Raw genomic sequence first — 26402 nt, 5'->3', positions numbered from 1 at the left:
TGCACAAACATAAATATACTAAAAATCTTAAAATAATTAATTAAAAACTATAAATTATAAAAAATCTAAAAATTATAAATATTATCTCGAATTTAAGCAATCCAAATAAAAGTATCAATCCACAATACCTACATAAGCACAAAACACATTATGAGAAACCTAAATCATATCTAATAAACTAACATTAATGAAACTCGAAATACAAAAAAACATAGAACAAAAAAAATAATACCTTTTATAAACCTCTTGTCTCTCTCTCTCTCAAGAATCCCTTCTCTCACTAAGTGTGTTCCTCTCTCTCTCTCTCTCTCCACAATACTCTCTCAAACACAAAATCGACTGTCGTGCTCTGTCTGAAAATAAATTTTCATCAACTGTAAAAATGAACTAGAAGTTGAGGTATTTGAATCTGTGATGTCCCGTTTGAACTAGATATTTAAGCATTTGAACAAGAAAATTTTGAATAGACGGCAAATTTGCCGCGATTTATTTCACATTCAAACGTGTAATTTTGTTGTTCGAACTAACAAATCAGAATATTCCTTGGCATATTTTTAAAATGTACACAAGCTCAAAGGGTATTTTCATAATACTATTCAACCGGTGCGTTCGAATGACGAATTTTCACATTCGAATCAACAAACATTCAGAGTATTTAGCGCGAAGTTTCCCTCCAAACACATTTCACGAGATAAAAACGTTCGAACGGGACTTTATTGGGTTCGAACCAGTATTCTGAATTTTGTACCGTACCGGCCGATACAAGTACTATATCTATTTCGTACCGGCCATTTTGGCCTCAATTTCAGACATTGTTTTTTTTTTTTTTTTTTTCAAATTACAAGCTTATTTTTTAACCCACAATTTAGACTAGACTATTTATAATTTATATATTTGTATTTATATATAATTTATTTATATATAGACTATTATTTTGGAATATAATTTTTATATATAATTTATTTATATATCGACTATACCGAAATGTTATCCCGAAACGATAACGGTACCGAAATATTTCGTTCCAATGCCTTGACCGGTACGACTCCAGTACGGTATTCAAAACATTGGTTCGAACCAATCACAAAATATTTTAAGATTATATAGAATATAATAACTATATATTATAGCAACTATTTTATATTATAATTGATGATATATAATGTACTACAAGTTTAATAGTTAATATAATATTTATATTATATACTAACCATTAATATATAGTACTTATTAATATATATATATATATATATATATACACACTTTTGGTCTTCTAATTTTGCACTATATATTACATAACTTACTACCTTGTAATATAAAATATAATAAGTATAGTTATAGTAACTTATAATAGTAACTAGTAACTATGGTAACTATAGTCCATCTTTACCGAGCAGAGATAGATACCGATCTGTGAGCAGCGGCAAACTGCATATCTAGAGATGGTCTGTAACATCCTGTATTTTAGTGTATTTTTACTGAAGGATTATTTTTATTTATTCAAAAATTTATTCTCTTATTTTAAAATTGTTAGATTTTTTTAGTGGATTTATTTTATGATTTTTAACTTTGTGAAAATTATTTTGAAGTGCTTTTTTATTATTAATTATTGTTATGCGTTTAAAATCTCTTTATTATAAATTAATTACTATGAGATTTAATTATTTGAATATCACTTTACCATTACGTTTAAATTATTTTATTTAACTTGCTGTTTTAAAATCGTTTCCGTTAGATCATTTTTATGACCCAAAATATGAGGATTGGATCTCATTTCTTTCCCTACATTTTTCTTTTCCTCTTTTCTTTTCCTTTTCTTTTTCTTTTCTTCTTCTTTTCTTTTTCTTTCTTCTTCTTCCTTCCCCTCCCGCGCGACCCAGCCCCCCTCTCTCCCCGTGCGTCTTTTTCGTCCACCCAGTCCACCGCCACCGCGCCGCCGTGACCTGCACAGCCTAGCCCAGCCGCTCCCCCACCCACCGGTGACCTTCCCCCTCCGATCTCAGCCTCCCTTGCGCCGCCGTTAGCCTCCATGCGCACCACAAAGCCGGGCACCTTTTGTGCTCGCGCGCCGCCGTCGCACCACCATTGGCCGCCATTTCTTCACCACATCATCCTCGACCTCTTGGCAACCCATTGGACCCAACCCCACCTTCGATCCGTCACCGGTGAAGCACATCCAACTCCATTTCCGTTTTGGGTATTTTTGGCCTTAAACCACCCCTTGTGCTGCCACCCACGGCCAACCTTCACCACCACTAGTTTCACTGAGATCCCTAAGCCCTACCCTATCAATTTTGGGTCTTCGTTTGTCTCCGTTGAAAAGTGGGTATCTGTGTCCCACGGCTACAGTGTATTTTACACTGTTCTGTAGCTGTTTTTCCACCTCTTGCAGCTTCGTGATCCTCCAGAAATTATTATATAGCACTGTAAGTATTTTCTAAAGAATTCTTGTGAATTTATTGCATTTTTGCACTAACACATTTCATTGTATTTGAACTGTTGATTGGTTTTGCCGGACTGAGTCTGAGGACTACGGGGGTCGGATGGTTTGATGAATGAAGTTGTTTGGTTGGATTTGATTGGGTTGGTTATTGATGGTTGTTGATTAGTGTCGGTACATGTACATTTCATGATTTCATGCATGATCATGTTTGTAAAGGAAACTGGGTTTTCGTGTATTGCATTCATGTTCATGTGTTTATTGAAAATTGGGTTTTCATGTGAAATGATTTGTTGGGTGCGTGTGTATCACGAACCCTAAGCCGAGATGGGGTATTATCTCGGTGGAGCTCCTCTGGTCACTCGGGAGTGTAATATACTGAGTGACGTCCCCTAGATTGTCGCCAGGCGACAATGAGATCAGATGAGAGGGTCTCGTGCCGACTCCGTGGTCCTTCTGCTGGCAGGGACTAGAAGATGCTTGGCTACGTACGCGCTGGGTGCAGAACTGGGCATCGCTCGTTGTGTAGTGGATGTTTTCCCACGAACGTGTTGGGAGCAGAAGTGGGCATCGCTATAAAGCCAGGGTGTGCGGATGACCCATAGGGGAGATCATGATGCATACGTTAAAAATGGACTATTTCTGGAAAAATAGCGTGTGCTGGATTTTGTGTAAACTATTTTCTAGGAAAATGCTTTACGGATCATTTTTGGGCCAACTGGGATTTTGGCGTGTGTTGGAAATTACTCATTTTCGGGGAAAATGATGTTTTGAGAATAATACATATTTTATCATATGCATGCATGTTGGTTGCATTAAATGCATTTTATTTCTGAGGATTGTTTGGTTTATACTTACCTGCAGTACCGTTTTATGGTAACGCAGATTTTGATGCAGATGAAGATGAGGGTGAGCCTGAGGAGTCGGCTCCGCCCGAGGAGTGATTTGGGATCACTCATTTATATTTTAGGACATGTATTAAACTTTATTTTGGGATGACTGTATAACTTTTAAACCCTTTTACTGATATTTAGATTGTATTTAAATTCTGGTACTTAGTTGACTTATCCGCTGCGTTGTTTTTATTGTACACTGTTGCATGTACACACACATGGCACTATCGTTGGAATGCGTGACCGTGTTGTCATCATCCGGCGTCTCGATTCTTATGTTTCCTTAGATGGGGTTGGAGGCGCCACATGTGGTATCAGAGCAGTTCGGCTCTAGGTAAAACCACATGTCCCATAGGTGCAGTACCAGAAAGTTTTAAAAGTTGTAAATTGAAATTATTTTAATTTAAAATATGTGGTTTTTATTGGTTTCATTTAGTTATTGTACACTACTTGTTTGTTTATTTGTTTTATTTTATGGTAAGTTCTTTTATTGTTTTAATTATTTTATTGTGAACTACTTCATTGGTTTTATGCATTTTGTCGTATGTTATTTTATTTATGAAATTTTATTTTATTTTGTTTTGTTCGAAATTGAAAGGCGGGTTAAGGATTGTGCTATGATAGGAAGATGGTACGACTGAGAAGGCCGTTGTTAGGCTTGAACATTTGGTGTAGTAGGCCTGAACTCTTGGTGATTGGTTTGTTTTAATATCGAGGCTTGAACTTCATGGTCAGGGTGAACTCTTTAAACGAGGCCTTAGTTACCTTGATAGTTCCCTTAGGTCTTTTCGGAGCATGTCTTGAACTATGTTACAATTAAGTTTAGCAAGTTCAAGCAAAATAGCGTTCATGTCCCTATGTTTTTCTTTGACACTGATATGCCATTTGACGTCAAACCATTGCACCCTTTTTTGTGAGGGAAGCTCCAAAGCATGGACCACCTGCTTCGCAAGGAAACCGTCTAAATTTGCAAGGGTTTCTTCGAGAGAATTCTCTAGCCGCATCCAGAAAGTTTTCACCTTCTAAGGTTAGATGTGAGGCCTCTAAGAGCTCCAGCATTCCTTTGATATTATTTGGATAATGAGATAAAACAAGAATTATGTAAATAACAGTAAAACAATTTGTAAATAATAACGAAATAATTTGAGTTAGGATATTTTATTGAGTTTTGATAAATGAGAGAAAAAAAAATGAATAAAAATATTATAAAATTAAAAAAAATTACAAATATAATTTTTGTTTTAAAATTTAAAAATGTTATATTATTTTTTGCGTTTTGTTTGGAAGTTTGGAAAAGATCATATAATGATTAAATGAAAAGGTTTATAATTTGAAAATAAAAAGTGTTTTGTATTTCAAAAATGTTTAGGAAAGAAATTTGAAAAATTTTGAGATGTGATGTGATCATCATATCTCATCAAAATATCCAAACATAACCTAGTATTAATTGGGTCCGTCGGGTTAATTATTTCACACCCAAAAGAAAATAATTGAAATTCGTGATCGAGATGATCAATTATATATAACCTGCTTGATCAGCTCGAAAAATGTCAGCCCAAAGTGCACAACCATATAATAAAGTAAAGAAAAATAATATTTGCAGTCATAGAAAGCGCAAACGCCATGTATTATCTCTATTAACACACTTAGATTGAGTTTGGATGTTGAAGTGAGTTGAGTTGAGTTGAGTTGAGGTGATAAAATATTGTTAGAACATTATTTTTTAATATTATTATTATTTTAAGATTTAAAAAAGTTGAATTGTTTATTATATTTTGTGTTAGAATTTAAAAAAGTTGTAATGATGAGTTGAGAGTAGTTGATGATCCAAACGAAGCCTTAATATCTCCATGGATACTGGTTTGTTGTACAAATATATATATATATATATATATTATATAAGATTTTATGCATGTGGAGGTGAGAAAATATCTCCGGCCCATAATGGGTTCTAGGCCCATCACAAGGTGGGGCGAGTCTCTTTAGGAGGGAAGAGGAGAGAGAAGGAAGGAGGGACAAAAAATTGAAGAAGGAAATAGGTATCAAGAGGAAAAGTGAAGATGTGACATAAAGTAAAAGAAGAGCAGAGGATAAAGGGGACAACTAGGCGACTTTAAGGGGGATTTCAAGAGGACTTTGGGTTTAAACTTCAACTTTCCCATGGGTGCTTCTTCAACCTCTCGACAAGGACTCTAGCGAATTCCATTTCTACAAACAAAACTGGTTCTTGTGATGCAAAACACTGGATATATAGCCCCACTCAGGCACTACTTAGACATCCCAATATATCTCCATCGAAATCAATTTCTTGGCCTTAACATACATGTAGGCACCCCGGACCTTCGTCATCGCTGAAACATGGCTGTCCACAGGCCTTGCCAGCATCATCAAACTGTCACCACATTCCAACAAGACGATTCAGATTCGCAAATCTCACATTTGTGATTGGAAGTTGTCTACGTTAACTAGTTTGGCTTCTATAACACAATCAAGCTCCCAAACCTTTGCTCGACTTCCCTCACGCCAACGAGGGTCAACGAGGCGAGGCTAGCCTTACGACCTACTCGACCTTCGCCATGTCAACAAGGTTGGTTCAATCATATGCATAGGTGCGTACAAATAAACAGGAAAATTGGTCCGGACCGTCCCGGACTAGTGGAACCGGTACGGTTTTGAACCGGTCAGGTTTGGGACCGATTTCCTTAGTTTCAAACTAGCCGATATCAGTCCAGTTCCTGTTCTACGCTTTTTAAAACCAAACCGGACCAGTTCGATATATTATATATTTTAAATTAATTTATATATAATAATATAAATTATAATTATATATAAGATGATGTTGTTATAATTTATAAAATAAAATCTTAATTTTAAACAAGAACATTTATTTGATCATATGCTTTAAATATAAAATATTTATATCAATAACATTTTATGATCTAATAAATTTTCAATATATTCCTTTTGATAAGTACATTAGTAATACTAATATACATTAGTATATAATGTATATTAATTACAATTTATATTTTATGGCCTAATACTAATAGTCTAATACTATATTATTATTAGTAATATACTTTAAGTCTAAATATAAATCACTATAGTATTAGTTGTATTAAATAATTATATGTGAAATAATGATATACTATCACTATTAATGATGTAGTATACTATTCTTTTTTTTTTTTTTTTTTTTGTAAATTTTTCTTTTCAGTTTTTATAGCATTTAAATCAGATTTTTTTTTTTATTGCATTTTCTATAAAGCAGATTTTTTCCATTTCATTTTCTATAAAGCATATTTTTTATAGAATTTACATAACAGATTTTTCTATAAAACAGATTTTTATAAACAGTTTTTTTATAACAGATTTTTAATAAAATAGATTTTTTTAAACCAGTCTTTTTTTTCCTTATAAACAGATTTTTTTATGATAAATTGCCCCTTTATTAAAATAAAAAAAAGGGACCGAACCAGACTGGAACCAGTAAAATAGAAAGTATCGATTTAAAAGAGTAACTGGTGCGTAATCCGTTTTTGAAAATGCAAAACCGGTATATATAGGTTCGGTCCTAAATTTTGTCCAAAACCGGACTGAACCGACCCCTACTTACGCACTTCCTGACGTTACTCCTGGGATGATATCTCTACCAAAAAATGTCGGGTGTCCATACTCGTGCCATAATCGCTGCCAACAAGTTACTTTCGAAAATGAGCCTTCGGAATTAATGTGCCTACGAGCTCTACAATCGTCTCGCGCGGGTTACTTTTGGGAATGAGTCGACGAACTCAGCAACTGCCTAAGGTGGACCCAGGGGTCGACAGGCCCCCTAACTACTTTGCGTGGGTCACTACAAACGATCAACAACACTAATAGCAAAATGGAAACGCTAACAACAATTCATATTGAAAAAAAGCTGCTTGAAAGTTAACGAGGCGAGTCCAATCTTACGAACTGCTCGACCTCCCTCACATCTACGAGGGTCAACGAGGCAAGTCTAGTCTTATAAACTGCTCAACCTCCCTCACATCTACGAGGGCTAACAAGACAGGTCCATTCTTTTGGCTGTCCGACTTATCACCACTCTCATAATAAGCAAACAAGCGAGAATGGTCAAGAATTACCCGGCCTCCTAGAGGCCCTAATAGGCGGGCAAGTCACTGGACTACCCAACCACCCTCGTGATAAAGGCCAAGCTCTACGCTCGCACCTTACGTTGTCGAGTACATCTCCCCTGAAGTCGAGTTCTGCGCTCACACCTTATGCGGTCAAGTACATCTCTCACCATAGCCTAGCTCCGTGCTCGTACCTTACGCAGTAGAGGACCTTTCCCGATAAGGTCAAGCTACATGCTCGCACCTTACGTGGTCAAGTACATCTCTCACCACGGCCGAGCTCCGCGCTCGCACATTACGCGATCAAGTACATCTCCCGCCATAGCTGAGTTTTGTGCTCGCACCATACGCAGTCGAGTACATCTCCTGCCAAAACCAAGTTCCACGCTTCCACCTTAAGCGGTCGAGTATATCTCCCGCCATATCCAAGCTTTGCACTCACACATTACGTGGTCGAGCTCATCTCCTAGCAAAGCCAAGCTCCGCGCTTGCACCTTACGCGGTTAAGCCTATCTCTTGCCTACTCTCGCGCTTGGAAATATTTCTCAATTAACGCAAGTAGAACGAAAAACCAAGAACCCACTTTCGAAATTTATTTTGCTACAGATTTCTACGGACTACCTCTACTGTATATTTTATCTTGAGGATTTTCAAGACCTTCTTTTGGAACAAATTGACCTTAAAAATCACGGGCAATTGGAGGGGATAAAATTACCCAAGCACATAATGGGTTCTAGGCCCAGCCTAAGGTGAAGGGTCTCTTCAGGAGTGAAGAGAGAGAGAAGGAAGGGGCAGAAGGCTCAGGAAGGAAAAAGGGTGTCGGGAGGAAAAGTGAAGATGTGACAAAAAACAAGGGAGGAGCAGAGAATAAAAGGGACAACCAGATGACTTCAGGGGGGGTTTCCAGAGGTCTTTGGGACCAGACTTCAACTTTCCCAATGGAGCTTCTTCAACCTCTTGGCAAGGACTCCAACGAAAACATCTCCCCCAGAAGATATATCTTCGATCTCCATTTATAGTGAGGACGAGAGACTATATGAGTGTAAAATACTTATATTATAGTGGATTCACTTTCTGAAATGACCCATTGATGGAGGTCCAATATCGAACCACGTAAATCTATGTGTCTTCTACTTTTTTATTTTTCCAGCATTTATTTTCCTTTCACCGCCTTAGATGTACAAATCGACTTTGTACAGCCGCAACAGACTATCGTCAGGGACTCCAAACCACACCGATTGAGGCCTGAATCGTCTAAATAGGTCGGGAATGACTTTTTTTCCCTTTCGGCCTGTTGTACAATTTTTAGGCATTGACTACATGCATTAGCTTAAATTTCTCACTATATTTTGTTTAATTTTTATTATTAATTAAATGCGGCATATGTGACTTGATCATCTATGAGAAATTCACAGCTTGCACCCTCCAAACTTATAATTATCAAAACCTCATTCTGAAGGCTTCAGAGCTAGATAAAAACGTCTTTCTCCAAGCACAACATCTATTCACGAAATTAAATTAAAAATCATTTTTATCTTTCGAATCCTATTCTCAAGTACTCACGGTGGTCCCATTTAATTAATTTCTATAAACGCCCCTCATCCTTTTTTTTACTCAAGGACCAAGTGGTTAATACGGGGCCCGAAAATGGTGCCCCTCGTTTTGATTTATACAGAGTTTTTTTTTTTTTTTTAAGCTTAAGAAAGAAACTATCATGAATTGATATTTTTTTAAACTTTTTAAAAATATTTAAAGATTTTAAAAAATAATTTAAAAAACAAAAAGTGAATTTGCACTATCGGTATAATGCAGGGTCATCATTCTTTGTCCCTAGCATTATCCTTAGGCCTAGTTTGAATATTAAAGTTCTACCAATTCATGTCATCTCATTTTATCTCAATATCCAAATATCATAAATATAAACACTTTTTAATTTTAAATTTTTAAATTTTTTATCTAATCATTACTAGTCATTATAATTTTCTCAAATTTTTAAATAAAATATAATTTAATTTTTTCAAATGTAGAATCAATTCAAGTATTAGAGCATGAGAGAGGCTCAAGTAGCAAGGACTTGATTTTGTTCCGCTTGCCTCCATCTTGAACACCAAACCCATCTCCTTGGTGATAAAGGCCCTCCACCACACGTGCAATATTCACAAATGTTTGCATGAGCTGCATGGGCACCTGCGTTAAGCATTCCCCGTTTAGTTTCTTCCAGCTTCGTCTATCATGCCTTTGATATACTTCCGAGCCATTTCCTCTGAAACATTCTTCTCTCTCATATAACATACGATTGATGATGGAGCAACTCCACTTTCAACTTTGGCCTGTTTTAAAATAGTTATATATTGCACGTAGTAAAAGTACTTCAATTAATTTACAATGAGTATCGATATAATACAAATAATTAATTAAATCTATCATTTTTAGTTTCCATAACTTAAGTTTTTAAGATAAATACTGATGATTTTACAAAGTATCAAAATAGATCAGGTCATGAATTCGAACTTTAACTCTAATATATCGCGAGCGACTGATCCGGCCAAACTCCATGCTCAGTATCCAATTTATTACATCTCTACCCAATGGTAGGGACCCATTCGTTTGAAAAATTTCACAACTCAAACAGTCCCAAATCAGAAAAAAGATAAATAGAAAAAAAATTAAAGTTCTAAACTTCTTACCAGATTCGATGTTGAAATGTGGATAGTAGGCGAGAATGGCGTGGATTGTTGTAACTGATCAACAGCGGTGGAGCTACATCATTCTGAGACTGCTATGATAACAGCGGGAGAGAAAGGAAATCAAGTGAGAAACGAAGCCAAGAGAGAAATAAAACTCTGGAGGGTTTTCCTTTTTTCTTCTTCCTTCCGACTTCATTTTTTTTTTTTAAATAAATGTAACAGTGTTGCTCGACACCTGGTCCTCTTCTTGTCGGCCTCAAAATGATCTTTAATTTATTATTTATATTATGTATATATGATGTGTCTACTCTATGCTTAGATTTCCTTTAAATAATGGTCAATCTTGGACTTGGAGCTCCAAGATTTTATGCGTATCAGCACGTATTAATCAAATATGTTGTTTATTACTCTACCATTTAGTCACCAAGCGTCACATCAAGCTCCTAAATCAAGCTCCTAAATCAAACCATCCAACTAATTAATTAAGTCCTAAATCAAACCATCCAACTAATTACATTGATTACTCGCCCACCATTTCCTCAAGATTTTAGATATATAAAAAAAATGATATCTATACTTATAAAATTTATATATATTATATAATTTTTTTAAAAAATAATTAATAAATATAAAATTTACATAAAAATTTAAAAAAAATTATATTTATAATTATAGAATAGGTAAATGTCGTGCATTCTTTTTTAAAATAGTGAACATAAATGAGATTAACATAAAAAAAATTAATATTTTTTAATAGTGCATTTCACTCATTTTTAAAAAGAGGGTGTAACGCTTGCATAACTTATTATTGTATCTATTATTCAAAAATTAATTTTTGATAGTAAATTTTATTTTTTGAAAAAAAGATTACGTGTTATTTGTGTATTGCATGATTATTTTATATTTAAATAATATTTAAGAAAGAAATTACGAAAAATTTAGGAAAGAAATTCACAGCTTGCAGCCTCAGACTTATAATTATCAAAACCTCATTATAAAGGCTTCAGAGGCTCAGAGCTAGTAGTGGATAAAAACGTCTTTCTCCAAGCACATGCAGCAAGATTCTTTCATAAAATAAAAATAAAAATCATTTTGATCTTTCGAGTCCAATTATCAAGTAGTACTTGGGGTGGTCCCATTTAATTAATTTCTACAATGCCCATCGTCCCTTGTTTTTTCAAGGACCAAGCTGTATTAATTAATAGGGGGACCATCTGAGGAAAAAAGAATAATAATAAGGGACCAAGAATGGTGCCTCTCATTTTGATTTTGACTGATACTATGTTTTTATTTAATTTAATTGGGAAGAAATAAACTATTAATAAATTTCTAATTTTTAAAATTTTTTAAAAGTATTTAAAAAATATATATATTTATACTATCGATAAGGGTACATTCTAAGTATCAAGTTATACCGTTTGTCATTCTGAGAGTCAGACTCATGGTTAAACATATATAAAATAAATAATAGAATTTAATTATTTTTAATCGTTGAAATTTTTGTGATAAATGATAATTTTATATGTTATTAGAATAGAGACTTGAATTCTTGATCAATTCGAATTCCGATTTTACACTAATTAATTTATTCCATTTAATTAAATATCCTTTATGTTGGACTTATTAAAAGAGATTAGGTCTCACTCACATGTAAGGGAGAGGGTTAAGTCCATATAAAATAAATAACAAAATCTATATTTTTTCATTAATTTAAACTTTTAGAATGGATAAATAGCGAATTTATAGAATCTTGTAAAAAACAAGAAATAAAAAGCAAGCTCGCGAAGAGTTTCCAGTATTCATATTGCCAGGGTACATCCATTTTTATACAACAGATTATATTTGTAAACTCACAGAAAACTAACGCATGAGATGGATCGGTACTTTTATCAAAGATCACAAACTACAATGACCATAATTATTTTTATTTAAATGACAGAGACAAGGGCACGCACAAAACCATGCATCTTTATTTAGATTCTTATATAAGACTACTACTTCATGATTAATCCAAAGCGTTATAGCCAGGATGTTTGTTCCTATATATAACATGCATGAGATTTCAATTCAAGTACCAGATCGAGCTAGCATGAGAGAGGCTCAAGCAGCAAGGACTTGATTTTGTTCCGCTTGTCACCATCTTGAACGCCAAACCCATCTCCTTGGTGATAAAGGCCCTCCACCACACGTGCAATATTCACAAATGTTTGCTTGAGCTGCATGGGCATCTGCGTTAAGCATTCCCCGTTTAGTTTCTTCCAGCTTTCGTCTATCATGCCTTTGATATACTTCCGAGCCATTTCCTCTGAAACATTCTTCTCTCTCATATAACATACGATTGATGATGGAGCATCTCCTCTTTCAACTTCGGCCAGTTTTAAAGTTATATATTGCACTTAGCAAAAGTTCAATTAATTTACAATTATGAGTATCGGACTTATGTTAAGAATATAATACAAATAATTAATTAACTCTAGCATCTTCAGTTCCCATCAACTTAAGTTTTTAGGATAAATGATAATTTCATAAGGTATCAAAACAGATCAGGTCATGATTTCGAATCTTGATTTACACTGTATCTCATTTAATTAAATATTTCACATATTAAATCCACTCATTGAGAATGAGTCTAGTCCACACTTAAGGAAGAGTGTTAAGAATTAATATAATTAAAATAATTAAAACTACGACTTCTAGTTACCATCAGCTTAAGTTTTGGGAAAAAGTACTTGTGATTTCACATGGACAACAAACCAATATTCAATCATGTTTAAAGGTTTTCATTGTTTTTTTTTTTTTCTAGATTTAATGGACATATGAGTAGTTACCGATGAAGTTCCCAGATCATTGCAGAGTCGAACTATGACAGATATATTATACAGGAGGTCGTTGCTTTTCTCCATGCAATTCTCGTATTCCTCAGCTTTCATGACTTTCTGCTCTAGACAGAAAAAAGCATGGGCGAACAGCACAGAGCCGGATGATGAAATCCATGCATTGCTTAGATATTCCTCTAGGGATGGAGTGTAGCCCGTGGCGTACCACTTTGCTTCCACATATAATGCGTTACAAAAATCTGTCCACTATTAAACAAAAGAAGAAAATACTTTCACCCAAAACAACATAACAAAAAATCTAACAACGATATTGATCTTTAGCTATGTTTGGAATACAAACTTACCTCAACCTATTTCAAACTAATTATTTATAGAATCTACTATTTTTTCAACTTTTTATAAAAAAAAAAAATTAAATTCATCTCAACATAGTTCGTACATTTAAATATACATCTCAACTTTTTATAAAAAAAAAAAAAATTAAATTCATCTCAACATAGTTCGTACATTTAAATATACATCTCAACTTATTTATATTCAAACATATCTCAATCGAACCACAAAATATTACAACTCACATATCAATTCAGATCCAAACGCAGCCTTCACATATTCATCGTGATAGGAAATTAATGGATGTGTACTTACCACTTTCTTTACATGTACTGGTAATAACTGGTCCCAACCCTTCTCTCTTTGGATTTCATTGACGAAATCATCTGTCGTATTGTAGAGTGCTAGGAAACAAATCTGCATGCACTCCGGAAGCATTTTAGTTTCACTGACATCCCACCTGAATTTGTTAACATGTTGATTAGAATTCTTTAGGTTCTAGGAATTAAAAAAACCTCAGGGATTGTAATATGCTGCAACACTAACATATTTACGGCAATGGTGAAGAGCTCGAGTTCTTCCAATATGCCATAAACGTCATAGACATCATCAATTATTTGTATAAAATTAATGGCTTTTGTTAGCCATTTTCTGAAACAGCTGTGCTGAGGTTCGCACGCAAGGCCCACCGAGCAGACGAAACTTTCGACAAGTCTATCTCTTGCAAAAGTCAAATTCTCTCTGAGACCCAGATTCCTCCACCACCTAAAAACACACATAAAAAATTAAAATAAAAAACATATCATTAATTTGATCTTTATGGTACAATGTATCGAGAATGAGGACGTCGCATCAGCTATTCACATTCTTTTATTTACGTTTGCTACTTCGTCTCATTTTATTTCATATCATCTTATTTTCTTTTCAATTAACATTAAAAATAAATACTTTTTAATTTTAAATATTTAATTATTTATTCTAATTATTACTTAATTATTATAATTTTTTTCAAATTTCTAAACAAAATATAAAATTTAATTTAATTTAAGTTTTTCAAATTACAAAAAAAAAAAAAAACATTAAAAAACTATATTATAACAATATTTCAACTTTATAAGATTTTTGTTCAAAATTTTTCTCTTCTTTCCCAAGTCTTAATAAAATATTTTAACTTAAACTATTTCCTCTCTATTCACAGCTATTTACAAAATTTTCATATCTCGACATTTAAAAGAGGCCTTAGCTACCTGGATAGTTCCCTTAGGTCTTTTGGTAGCGTGGCTTGAACTATGTTAAAGTTAAGTTTAGCAAGTTCAAGCAAAATAGCGTTCATGTCCCTGTGTTTTTCTTTGACACTGATGTGCCATTTGACGTCAAACCATTGCACCCTCTTTTGTGAGGGAAGCTCCAAAGCATGGATCACCTGCTTCGCAAGGAAACCGTCTAAATTTGGAAGGGTTTCTTCGAGAGTTGTGGTTGAGAATTCTCTAGCCACATCCAGAAAGTTTTCACCTTCTAAGGCTAGATGTGAGGCCTCCAAGAGCTCCACCATTCCTTTGATATTTTCGTGTTTGCATTTCCTAATGAATGCTCCCGTCACTACAAGAAAAGTCCCTTTTACCGGCGCTATATTTTCACCTCGAGAACATATTAAATCGCTGTATAATAACTATACCAACGATTTAAAATTTGCTGCCCAATCGCCGCTATTATAGCCCCACTTTTTTTTTATTATTATTATTTTTTTTTATAGAAGAGCCGAAGCCACCTGTCCATGAGTGACCCCGTCTCAAATTTTATTAATAACCCTCACTTGTGGCGGAGGAATACCGTGGTTACAGACCGACACCTAGTATTACAAACAATATTACCAGATGTCAAAATTACAAAACAAAATTACAAACCTACTAAAAACGGACAAACATTACACAAGAACAAGACACTAACGATAACGTAAAGAAGGCAAACCCAAATTATCCAAATGGATTAAACCACGAAGCACCCTAGGCACCTCCCTAACAAATCTCCACTCTGAATTAAGACCCAATGCACCACTCCGAGCCAACCAATCCGCAACTTTATTTCCCTCTCTATAAACATGACGAACAACGCACACCATAGAATCCATGAGGGACAACGTATCTTCCCAAAAATCTTCTAAATACCACACACCACACCTTCTCCTATGCCACCACGAAATCACCACTTGCGAATCTAATTCAATTTCCACAAAATTAATCCTCAACTCCTTACATGCTTTGAGCCCCTGAAGAACAGCTAACAACTCCGCTCTATTACTTGTACTGATCCCAATAGAAGAATTAAAAGCATAAACCTTAAGACCACGATCATTCCTAATGATACCGCCCACCCCTGAACAACCAGGATTACCCATACTACTCCCATCTGTATTCAATTTAAACCACCCATGAGCTGGCTTTTGCCAAGCCACTGGTTGTACATGCTTTCTAATAGGAACCAAAACAAGAATATTCAATGACTGTAAAACCTGTAAATCATGTCTGGAACAATTACTAACCTTTTTCATATCTCGAACTACAACTCCCATCCATCTACTAATAGAAAGCCGAACCGAAAAAATAGACTGGAACCTTCCCTCCATACGCGCAGCACAACGTCTAGTCCAAAGATGCCAAGTAATAATAGACGGTAAAATCCCCACTATTAATCCCAGTTGAGAATTAAAAGATGCCCTTCGAAACCAAATTTGAACCGTCTCCCTCCAAGTACGACCAATAGGAATACCAAAAATAGATCCATAGAAGTGCCATATAGCTGATGCAAATTCCCCTGTAAGTAACACATGATCTTGATCTTCATAATTACCTTCATCACAACAATCACAACGAGAAACAATCTGGATCCCAATGCGCCGAAGACGATCATCAACACTTAATGCCATGAACCACACCTTCCACATTAAAACCGAAACTTTAAGTGGAAGTAATTTATGCCATACCCAAGGATGCCACTCCATACTAGAACCTTGAACCCGAATATAATCCCAAGCGGATTTAGTCGAAAAATTCTCATTGTCATTCTTCATCCAGATCAATACATCAGATCCTCCCTTACACCTAGCCAAAGCCTCAATAATACTCTCCACCTTATCCTGACCAACTAACGTACTCAAAAACTCCACATCCCAACTATTGGACAACTTACACTCTTTAACTTGCAACATCGGATTACCCACTATCTATAACTCATCAATTAGAGGACCCTCATCTCTCCATTTATCATACCAAAATAAAATATTACCATCTCGAACTCTCCATTTAGAATTATTAAAAACACTCGGAATACTTTTGACAATCATTTTCCAAAACCTCGTACCTTTTCTCATATCAATAAGACACCAACTCGAATTTCCCACATATTTTCCTTTAAAGAAACTAGCCCACAAAGATTCTCCTTTCAAAAGATTCCAAGCAAACCTCATATGCAACGCTCTTTGAATATCCCCAAAATTCCGCAAACCAAGACCACCCTCCTCTATTGGCTTACAAATATTCTCCCAAGCCACCCACTTTTTTTTTCCTTTACCATTAATCTCACCCCAAAAAAATATGCTCAACAGTCGATTTAAAATTTTAATAATAGAATGAGGAACCTGTAAAACTGCAAAAATATGTAAAGCCATACTAGACAGCACATGACGAAGTAAAATTAAGCGCCCACCCGCAGATAATAATTTCATTTTCCAACCACTGATTTTATTCCAGACTTTGTTAATCATCTCCTCTAGATGCTCATGCTTAAGACGCCCTAAAACAATCGGAACCCCAAGATATTTAAAAGGAAACAAACCTTCAGAGAACCCTGTCAGCCTTTTAAGATCTCTCTTTCTTGCTAACGAAATTTTAGGAGAATAAAATATAGCCGTCTTTTCTTTACTAATTTGCTGACCTGTCCATTTTTCATATTTTTCAAAAACCACCAAAAGTTCCTTAACCGATTTCTTACCCCCATTCAGAAAAATAACAATATCATCAGCATACATAAGATGAGAAATATGAGGAGTACCTCTAGCTTGGGAAAATTTTCCAATCTTGTTCCCATCAAAGCTTTGTTTCAAAAGTCTAGAAAGTACTTTTTGAAGAATAATAAAAAAGTAAGGCGAGAGAGGATCCCCTTGGCGCAAACCCCGCCTCCCTTGAAAGAAACCTTTCGTCGTACCATTAAGCATCACAGAATACCACACATTCGAAATACAAGCACTAATCAGAGCACAAAAGGAAGAAGGAAAGCCAAAACACCTCAAAACCTCAAGCAAAAATTGCCACTCCACCCGATCTTATGCTTTAGCCATATCAACTTTAATCATAATATTACCACCATGTGACGTCCTCTTCAGAGAGTGAACCATTTCCTGGGTAAGACTGATATTCTCAAAAATACTTCGCCCAGGTATAAACGCACCTTGTTCAAGAGAAATCATTTTGGGAAGGAAACCTGTCATGCGATTCACAATAATTTTTGAACAAATTTTATAGAAAACTGAACAAAGGCTAATTGGCCTAAATTTATCAAACCCCGACGGCACATCTACCTTCGGGATAAGCACAATATAAGAAGCCGAATAAAATCTCGGAAGGCGTTTTGATAGAAAAAATTCTGAAATGGCTTCTAAAACATCCACTTTAACCACCTCCCAGCAACTCATAAAAAAACCCGCGCCAAAACCATCTGGACCCGGAGAACTATTAATAGGAATAGTTGATAGAGCCTCTTTCACTTCAACCAACGAAGGGATCCCACAAAGCCGGACACAATCCTCATCATTATAGCCCCACTTTAGATCTACTACAACGTAACGAAAAAATCGCCAGCAAATTTTTATTTCACGGTGAAAAAATGTCGCCACTATATACAAATAAAATCGCAGTCATAAAAGGCAGGAACCATTTTTTAATCGCTTTATGATTTCCCAGCGATTAATTTCTGTCACAAAAGGAGTCTAAATCGTCGGAAAAATTCTATACCGGCGATAGATCTAAATCACCGGTAACAAATTTACAGTTTTTAAAGAACATTTGCTACGATTAAATTTCGCAGGAATATATCTATACCAGTGACTTTTACATCGCTGTAATTGTTGCGTACTCAATCGCAGCGACCATAATATCGCTGTGAATAAGTAAACAACGGCGATTATAAAATTGCCGTGAATTAGAGTCTCGTTTTGAAAATTATTTCGCGGCGATGTTTAACTTGCTGTAATTGACTTCTTCATAGCACGACGATCTTCATATCGCCGTTACTTACCGTTCCATTTCGAAAACTATACAGCAGCGACTTTATGACCGCTGCTATTAACTCTTTCCCAGCGAGATAAAAATCGCAGCGACAAAAATGTCGCTATGTGAAACTCTTTGCATCCATGAAGTTGCTAAACATATCTGATATGGTTTAACATATAAAATAATTCATTGAAGTTAGATATGAGCAGGATTTGGAAATAACAATATTATCTTAAATAGTACTACGTTGTACTCTGAATATCATACCTTGTGAAACATCATGGCCATGCTGCCGGAGAAGCTTAAAGCACATAGCAGTAGCGTAGAGATCATCCTCTCCATTAAGATTCCCCATTTTTCTGCTTGATGGATATTGCTATGGTTGCTAGCGCCTCCTTGATTTCCACTTCAAAGTGGATGGCTAAACCCAACTTTTCCAAGCTGTCGATCAGCTCCAACGTCTTAGCCAGGGAGTCAAGTTCTACAGCTTTTCCAAATATAACTGACGTTACATCTTCTATCAACTTTTCTGCACGTTTTTTACGTTCCGGTTCCTGCAAAAATAAAAAAACATCCGATTATATTCTCAATATATAGGAAACAATAATATAGATGGAACTTTCTAATATAATTATTGTACTTAACTACCTTAATAAATATGCACAAATATGGTACTAATAAAAACTTAATCTGATTGGGGCAATATCAAATTTTTTTTTTTCAAATATTTTATTTACCTTTCTTTTTTTTTTTTTTTTTTTTTGTAGCTAGTAAATATTTTGTTATGTGGGATTTGGGTTGAAGCTTTGTGGAATCTGCAGTGAGGCATCGAAGGAATAGCTGTTCAGGAGTAACGGCTTTAACGACTAGTAAATACGGTGCATTGAGTATTAAATAAAACGTTGCATTACAAAGGGATTGAGTTTTAATGAACTGATTTGTTTGGACTTGTGATAGCTTATAGAAATAAGCTTAGACGGCGTCGTTTTGTTTTTCTTCTTTAATTGGGAAGCTTTTCCCGAGTTGTCTGTTAGTTCTGTTATAGTTTTTCTATAAAAGGGGGGGGGGGATTGTGTAATCGAGTAGATCATTTTTTTTGTAAACAGCCATTGTAAGGAGCTTGGAGATTGCTCGAAAATCTCTCATTCTGTTCTATAACAGTGTGATTCATTCTTCCATTACGAGAGTTCAATTACTTGAGTTGTGGCATTCTATTGTTCTCAGTAATTGTATGAAACTTTAGATAACAGGTTCGTGAATGCTAAGGAGGAAGAGGAAGGCACATAACAATTGGTATCAATAGTAGGCGATCCTGACATCAGAGGTTTCTGTGGCAGAAGGAACGCCTGGTGCAATTCAAGGTCAGCAGGAGGCATCTCATAAACAGTATGAAGCAGTCCAATTACAGCTTCAATATCATCAGCACTTTATCACAGGGATAACAAAAAGGTTAGATCAACTTTTCGATATGTTGAGATCTGTTGTGGAAACTGTAAATGACATATCTCGTTATGATAGGGAGGTATCTCGAGATAGAGATCAGCCTCCTAGGAATCATGAGGGAAGTGGTGGTTTTCATAAAGGAATTAGGTTGGATTTTCCTCATTTTAATGGTCTTGATCCTACGGGATGGATCTTTAAAGCTAATCAATACTTTGATTGCTTTCAAGTACCTTTTCATAAGAAGTTAATGGTGGCATCACATCATATGGAAGGTGAGGGTATGATACCAAAATGCCTTGGATTCGGGTCAATTTAACTCTTGGGAGACCTTGGTGGTGGCTATGCAAACTAGGTTTGGACCATCAGCATTTGATGATCCAATGGAGGCCTTAATGCGATTAAAACAGACTAGTTTTGTTGGTCTGTATACCACACAATTTGAGGCACTGTCTAACAGGTTAAAAGGCTTATCTGATAGACATAAAATGAGTTATTATATTAGTGGCTTGAAAGATGACATTAGAATCCCTGTTAAAATGTTTAATCCAATGAATTAAGGAGCTGCCCTTGGCTTGCCCAAGTTACAAGAAGAGTATGTGTTGTCTTCAAGGAAACCTCGGAGACCAAATCCTCATTTTGCTAAGAAATGGCCCGTTAATCAAAATGCACTTAAAGATCTTGGTGAGGAAGGCAACAAGAATGCTCTTCCCTGGAAGAAAGTGAATGCTTCTCACATGGATGAGAAGAGAAGGAAGGGTTTATGCTTTCATTGTGAAGAAAAATGGAATCTGAACCATATTTGTAAAAAGACTAAGGTTCACTTCATTCAAGCTAATGTTGATGACTTAAACCAGTCTGATAGTGAAGGGCCTTTGTGTATAGAAGATGCAGAACCTGATCCTATAGCTGCTGATACCTTAGAAGTGTCTGTTAATGCTATTTCTGGTTCTATTGGTGCTAATGCTGTAAGATTACATGGATGTGTAGGTTCTTGTGCTGTTGAAATTTTAGTAGACTCGGGGAGCACACATAATTTTGTGGATCCTTTAGTGGTCCAGGGTGCTAAAGTGAGGATACACCATGCCTCTAGTTTGCAAGTCAGAGTGGCCAATGGTGAAAAACTTTTGAGTCAAGGTTGTGGAATAGAGACATTTAAGATTCAAGAGTCAAGATTTTCTGTGTCTTTCCATGTTCTGGCATTGGGAGGATGTGATGTTGTCCTCGGGGTTCAATGGTTGAAGACCTTGGGTTCTTTTACTTGGAATTTTGTTGATATGTCAATGCAATTTGAGTGGGATGGCCAATTGGTACGCTTACAAGGGTTAAATTGTGCCATTATACAAATGATGTCTGGTATGTCAGGATTTAAGTCCCATTTTGTGAATAAACAAGGTTGGTTGTTACAGTTGATGCCTGTTGAGCAGCACAATGAGGAAGTTTGTGTAGAAGGACTCATGGCTAACTTACTCAAGGACTTCACTGATGTTTTTGCTGAACCTATTGGTTTGCCTCCAAGAAGAGCTTTTGATCATCCAATCATCCTCAAGGAGGGTGCTTCTCCTATTTCAGTTCGACCATACAGGTATCCTCATTATCAAAAATCTGAGATTGAAAAAATTATCAATGATTTGCTGCAATTTGGTGTGGTCAGGCCTAGCCAAAATCCATTTTCTTCTCCTATACTATTGGTCAAGAAAGCTGATGGAACTTGGCATATGTGCATCGACTATAAGGCCCTAAACCAGGAAACTATCAGGAAACTATCAAAGATAAGTTCCCAATTCCTGTTATAGATGAATTGTTGGATGAATTGTTTGGGGCTAGATTTTTTTCCAAGTTGGATTTAAGAGCTGGATTCCACCAGATTCGAGTGAGGGAAGGAGATATTCCAAAAATAGCTTTTAGAACTCATGAGAGTCATTATGAGTTCTTAGTGATGCCATTTGGTCTCACTAATGCCCCTGCTACATTTCAAGGTTTAATGAACCATATTTTCAAGCCTTTCTTGAGAAGGTTTGTCTTAGTTTTTTTTTATGATATTCTCATATACAGTAAGGATATGGCTGAGCATTTATTGCATGTGAAGACTGTTTTAAGTACATTAAGACAACATACTCTTTATGCCAAGATGTCTAAGTGCAAGTTTGGTGTACAAGAGGTTGAGTATTTGGGCCATATCATATATGGGAATGGGGTACAAACAGATCCAGCAAAGACTGCAGCTATGGTGAATTGGCCTGTTCCTACAACCTTGAAGTCTTTGAGAGGTTTTTTAGGATTAACAGGCTACTACAAGAAATTTATAAGAGCCTATGGGTCTATAGCAACTCTCTTAATAGATTTGTTGAAGAAAAATTCTTTTCGTTGGAATGATAAGGCTGCTGCTGCTTTCGAATTGTTAAAAACAGCTGTTAGCAACCCTCCTGTGTTGAGATTCCCTGATTTCACAAAGGTCTTCACCATTAAGTGTGATGCTTCTGGTATAGGTCTTGGGGCAGTCTTGATGCAAGAGTCTTAACCCATAGCTTTTTATAGCAAAGCTTTGAAAGGGAAAGCCTTGTTACTATCAACATATGAGAAAGAACTGTTGGCTTTAGTCTCGGCTGTTCAGAAATGGAGACCCTATCTGTTGGGCCATCCCTTTAAGATCAAGATTGACCAACAAGCTCTAAAGTTTTTGGTTGAACAAAAAATTGGTACTGAGGCACAACATAAATGGGTTTCCAAACTCATTGGTTATGATTTCACAGTGGATTATAAGAAGGGCAAGGAAAATTTGGTTGCTGATGCCCTTTCAAGGAAAGATGAGCAGGAACAAGTTGTGATGGCTATGATTTCTTTTCCCACTCCTTTGTGAATTGAAGAAGTCAAGTAGAGTTATTATTCATGTCCTAATTATGTTGATTTGGTTCCTAAATTGCAGCAAGGTCAACAAGGGCCAAAACATTTTTCTGTTCAACAAGGATTGCTACTCAGAAAAGGGAAATTGGTGGTTGTTCCCTCTTCATCTATTCTGCCCAAGATATTGCAATATATTCATGACAACCCACAAGCTGGTCATGTGGGTTATCACAAGACTCTTCAAAGGGCACGAAGGGATTTTTGGTGGCTAGGCATGAGGAAGGATGTGAGGAAATTAGTCAAGGAATGTGAAATCTGTCAAGTCAGCAAAAGTGAGAATGTGAAGTATCCTGGGTTGTTACAACCCTTACCTATTCCTGACTCTCCATGGCTTGATATCTCCATGGATTTCATTGAGGGTTTACCCCTTTCTAATGGCCTTTCTGTAGTGCTGTCTGTAGTGGATAGGTTGACTAAATTTGCTCATTTCTTTCCTCTCTCTCATCCTTACACAGCTGTTAAGTAGCTCATTTTTTTTTATGGGGTTTTTAAGTTGCATGGTCTACCTAGATCTATACTTTCTGACCGAGATGCTATTTTTACAAGCTCTTTTTGGAAGCAACCGTTTCACTTGCAAGGTGTTTCCTTGGACTTTACCTCTTCATACCATCCTCAATCTGATGGGCAAACGAAAGCATTAAATAAATGCTTGGAAGGTTATTTGAGATGTTACTGCAGTCAACAACCAAGAGTGTGGTCTTCATGGTTGGTTATGGCTGAGTGGTGTTATAACACTACTTTACACTCTTCTATTCAAATGACTCATTTCGAGGCTCTTTATGGTTATGGTCCACCTAAGCTTCTCTCTTATGTGCCTGGAATTTCCTCCAATCATGATGTTGATCAGCAGTTGAGAACAAGGGATGAACTGCTCAGTTTATTGAAGGATAATATGGCAAAGGCCCAACATAGGATGAAGTTTTTTGCTGATAAAGGGAGAACAGAAAGATCTTTTCAGGTTGGTGATTGGGTTTTCTTAAGACTGCAGCCTTATAGACAAAAGACTGTGGCTATGCGCCACAACATGAAATTAGCTCCAAGGTTTTATGGGCCATTTCAAATTCTGCAAAAGGTGGGGTCAGTAGCTTAGAAACTTGATTTACCATCATCTTCAAAAATTCACCCCGTTTTCCATGTTTCTTGTTTAAAAAAGAAAGTGGGGCAGCATGTCATTCCTTTGCCAACTTTGCCTCCAACTGATTCTAGTAGTCTTTTGCAACCTGAGCCACGAGAGATCCTTGACCGCAGACTACAGCAGAAGGGTAACAAAGCTATGACTGAAGTGTTGGTGAGTTGGGTAGGGCCTGCTCCTGAGGATTCTTCTTGGGAATGTTTGTGGAAATTGAGGCAACTGTATCCACATTTGGTGGGTACGATTTTATAAATGTTATGTGGGATTTGGGTTGAAGGCCTTATGGGCAAGTCCTTTGAGAGAGGGAGAATGTTATGTGGGATTTGGGTTGAAGCTTTGTGGAATCTGCAGTGAGGCATCGAAGGAATAGATGTTCAGGAGTAACGGCTTTAACGGCTAGTGAATACGGTGCGTTGAGTATTAAATAAAATGTTGCGTTACAAAGGGTTTGAGTTTTAATGAAACGATTCGTTTGGACTTGTGATAGCTTATAGAAATAAGCTTAGACGACGTCGTTTTGTTTTTCTTCTTTAATTGGGAAGCTTTTCCCGAGTTGTCTATTAGTTCTGTTATAGTTTTTCCATAAAAAGGGGGGATTGTGTAATCAAGTAGATCATTTTTTCTGTAAACAACCATTGTAGGAGTTTGGAGATTGCTCGAAAATCTCTCTCATTTAGTTCTATAACAGTGTGATTCATTCTTCCATTACGAGAGTTCAATTACTTGAGTTGTGGCATTCTATTGTTTTGAGTAATTGTATGAAACTTTAGATAACAAGTTCGTGAATGCTAAGGAGGAAGAGGAAGGCACATAACATATTTGGTTTCAAGTTTTAGAAGTGATTCTAATTTCGATTTTGACCAAATTTTTGATAGTATTATTTTTTAGTTATATATTTAATTTTCATGAAATAATTTAGATTTTATCATATTTTAAAATATCATCATAATTTCAAATTTTGAAGCTATTTAAGCCCAAGTATTGGATTTCGTAAAATAATCTCAAATTTTATCATAAATCAATATTTTTCAAAAAAACTTCTCTGCTTTGTATGATCTTTTTTCAATCTCAAACTCTAATTTTTGTGATTAAGTACTAACCGTCAAGATAATCTTAATCCTGTCTAGCTATTAATTTGATCTTTTATGCTACAATGTATCCTTTGTGAGGACGTCACATCAGTTATTCATGTCTCGAGTATTTTCTGTTAGTTCCTTGGATAGTTCCCTTAAAGGTTCTTTTGAAGCGTGCATGGCATGAGCTAGCCATGCATGTTAAGATTAAGTATATAGCATTCATGTGCCTATCTTTTTCTTTGATACTGATATGCCATTTGACGTCAAACCATTGCACCCTCCTTTGTGAGGGAAGCTCCAAAGCATGGACCAGTACCTGCTTCGCATGGAAACCGTCTACATTTTGGAATGGTCCTTCGAGAGTAGTGGTTACGAATTCTCTAGCCGCATCCAGAATGTTTAATTTCACCTTCTTATAAGGACTCCAAGAGCTCCAGAATTCCTTTGATATTTTCGTCTTTGCTTTTCCTGAAGAATGCTCTATGCCGACGTCTTTTCATCCATGAGTTAAAGTTGCTAAACAAATTTTATATGGGTGAAACTGATGGCACATTATAAGAAATTTGGCTTTTTCCGATGATAAAAAAGTAGCTGCGAAACACCTATAAATCGTCGAGATAACTTATTTCTGGAAAAAATTTGCTCGCCAGATAGTAGCCGCAATTGTCTAGCGCAAAAAAGAATTTTCCGACTGAACTTTGTGAACTAGTTGAAAAAGTTTTTTTCCAACAATTTTTTATCGCTAGTTAAGGTTGTTAAAAAGCGCCATTAAAGATGGTTTAAACCAGGATTAAATGTTGTCAGCTGTCTTTTTCGGCAAAAATACTTTTTACCGGCATTAATAACACGCCAAAAATAATCTAACATGTCCAATAAAGTCATTTCTGACAGTTCAAAGTCGCCACAAATAATCTTCTATGGAAAAAAAAAATAAAAATCCGGCATTAATTGCATGCATAAGCTTAAATTTCTCACCATATATTGTTTAATTTTTATTAGAAATTAAATGATGCATATGTGACTTGATCTTCTACGAGAAATTCACAGCTTGCACCCTCCAAAATTATAATTATCAAAACCTCATTCTGAAGGCCTCAGAGCTAGTAGTGGATAAAAACGTCTTTCTCCAAGCACATGCAGCAAGATTCTTTCATAAAATAAAAATAAAAATCATTTTGATCTTTCGAGTCCAATTCTCAAGTAGTACTTGTGGTGGTCCCATTTAATTAATTTCTACAAACGCCCATCGTCCCTTGTTTTTTCAAGGACCAGGCTGTA

General features: G+C 35.8%; 1 pseudogene; it reads right to left on the bottom strand.

The window, feature by feature from the left end:
• Window positions 1–12098: 12098 nt before the first annotated feature.
• On the bottom strand, window positions 12099–19948 carry LOC109011560 (annotated as a pseudogene).
• Between the last annotated feature and the right edge of the window lie 6454 nt (window positions 19949–26402).

The sequence above is a fragment of the Juglans regia genome, chromosome 4, assembly GCF_001411555.2.
Source record: "Juglans regia cultivar Chandler chromosome 4, Walnut 2.0, whole genome shotgun sequence".
Taxonomy (NCBI): domain Eukaryota; kingdom Viridiplantae; phylum Streptophyta; class Magnoliopsida; order Fagales; family Juglandaceae; genus Juglans; species Juglans regia.
The sequence above is the reverse complement of the archived record's forward strand: the minus strand, read 5'-3'. Positions and strand labels throughout refer to the sequence as shown.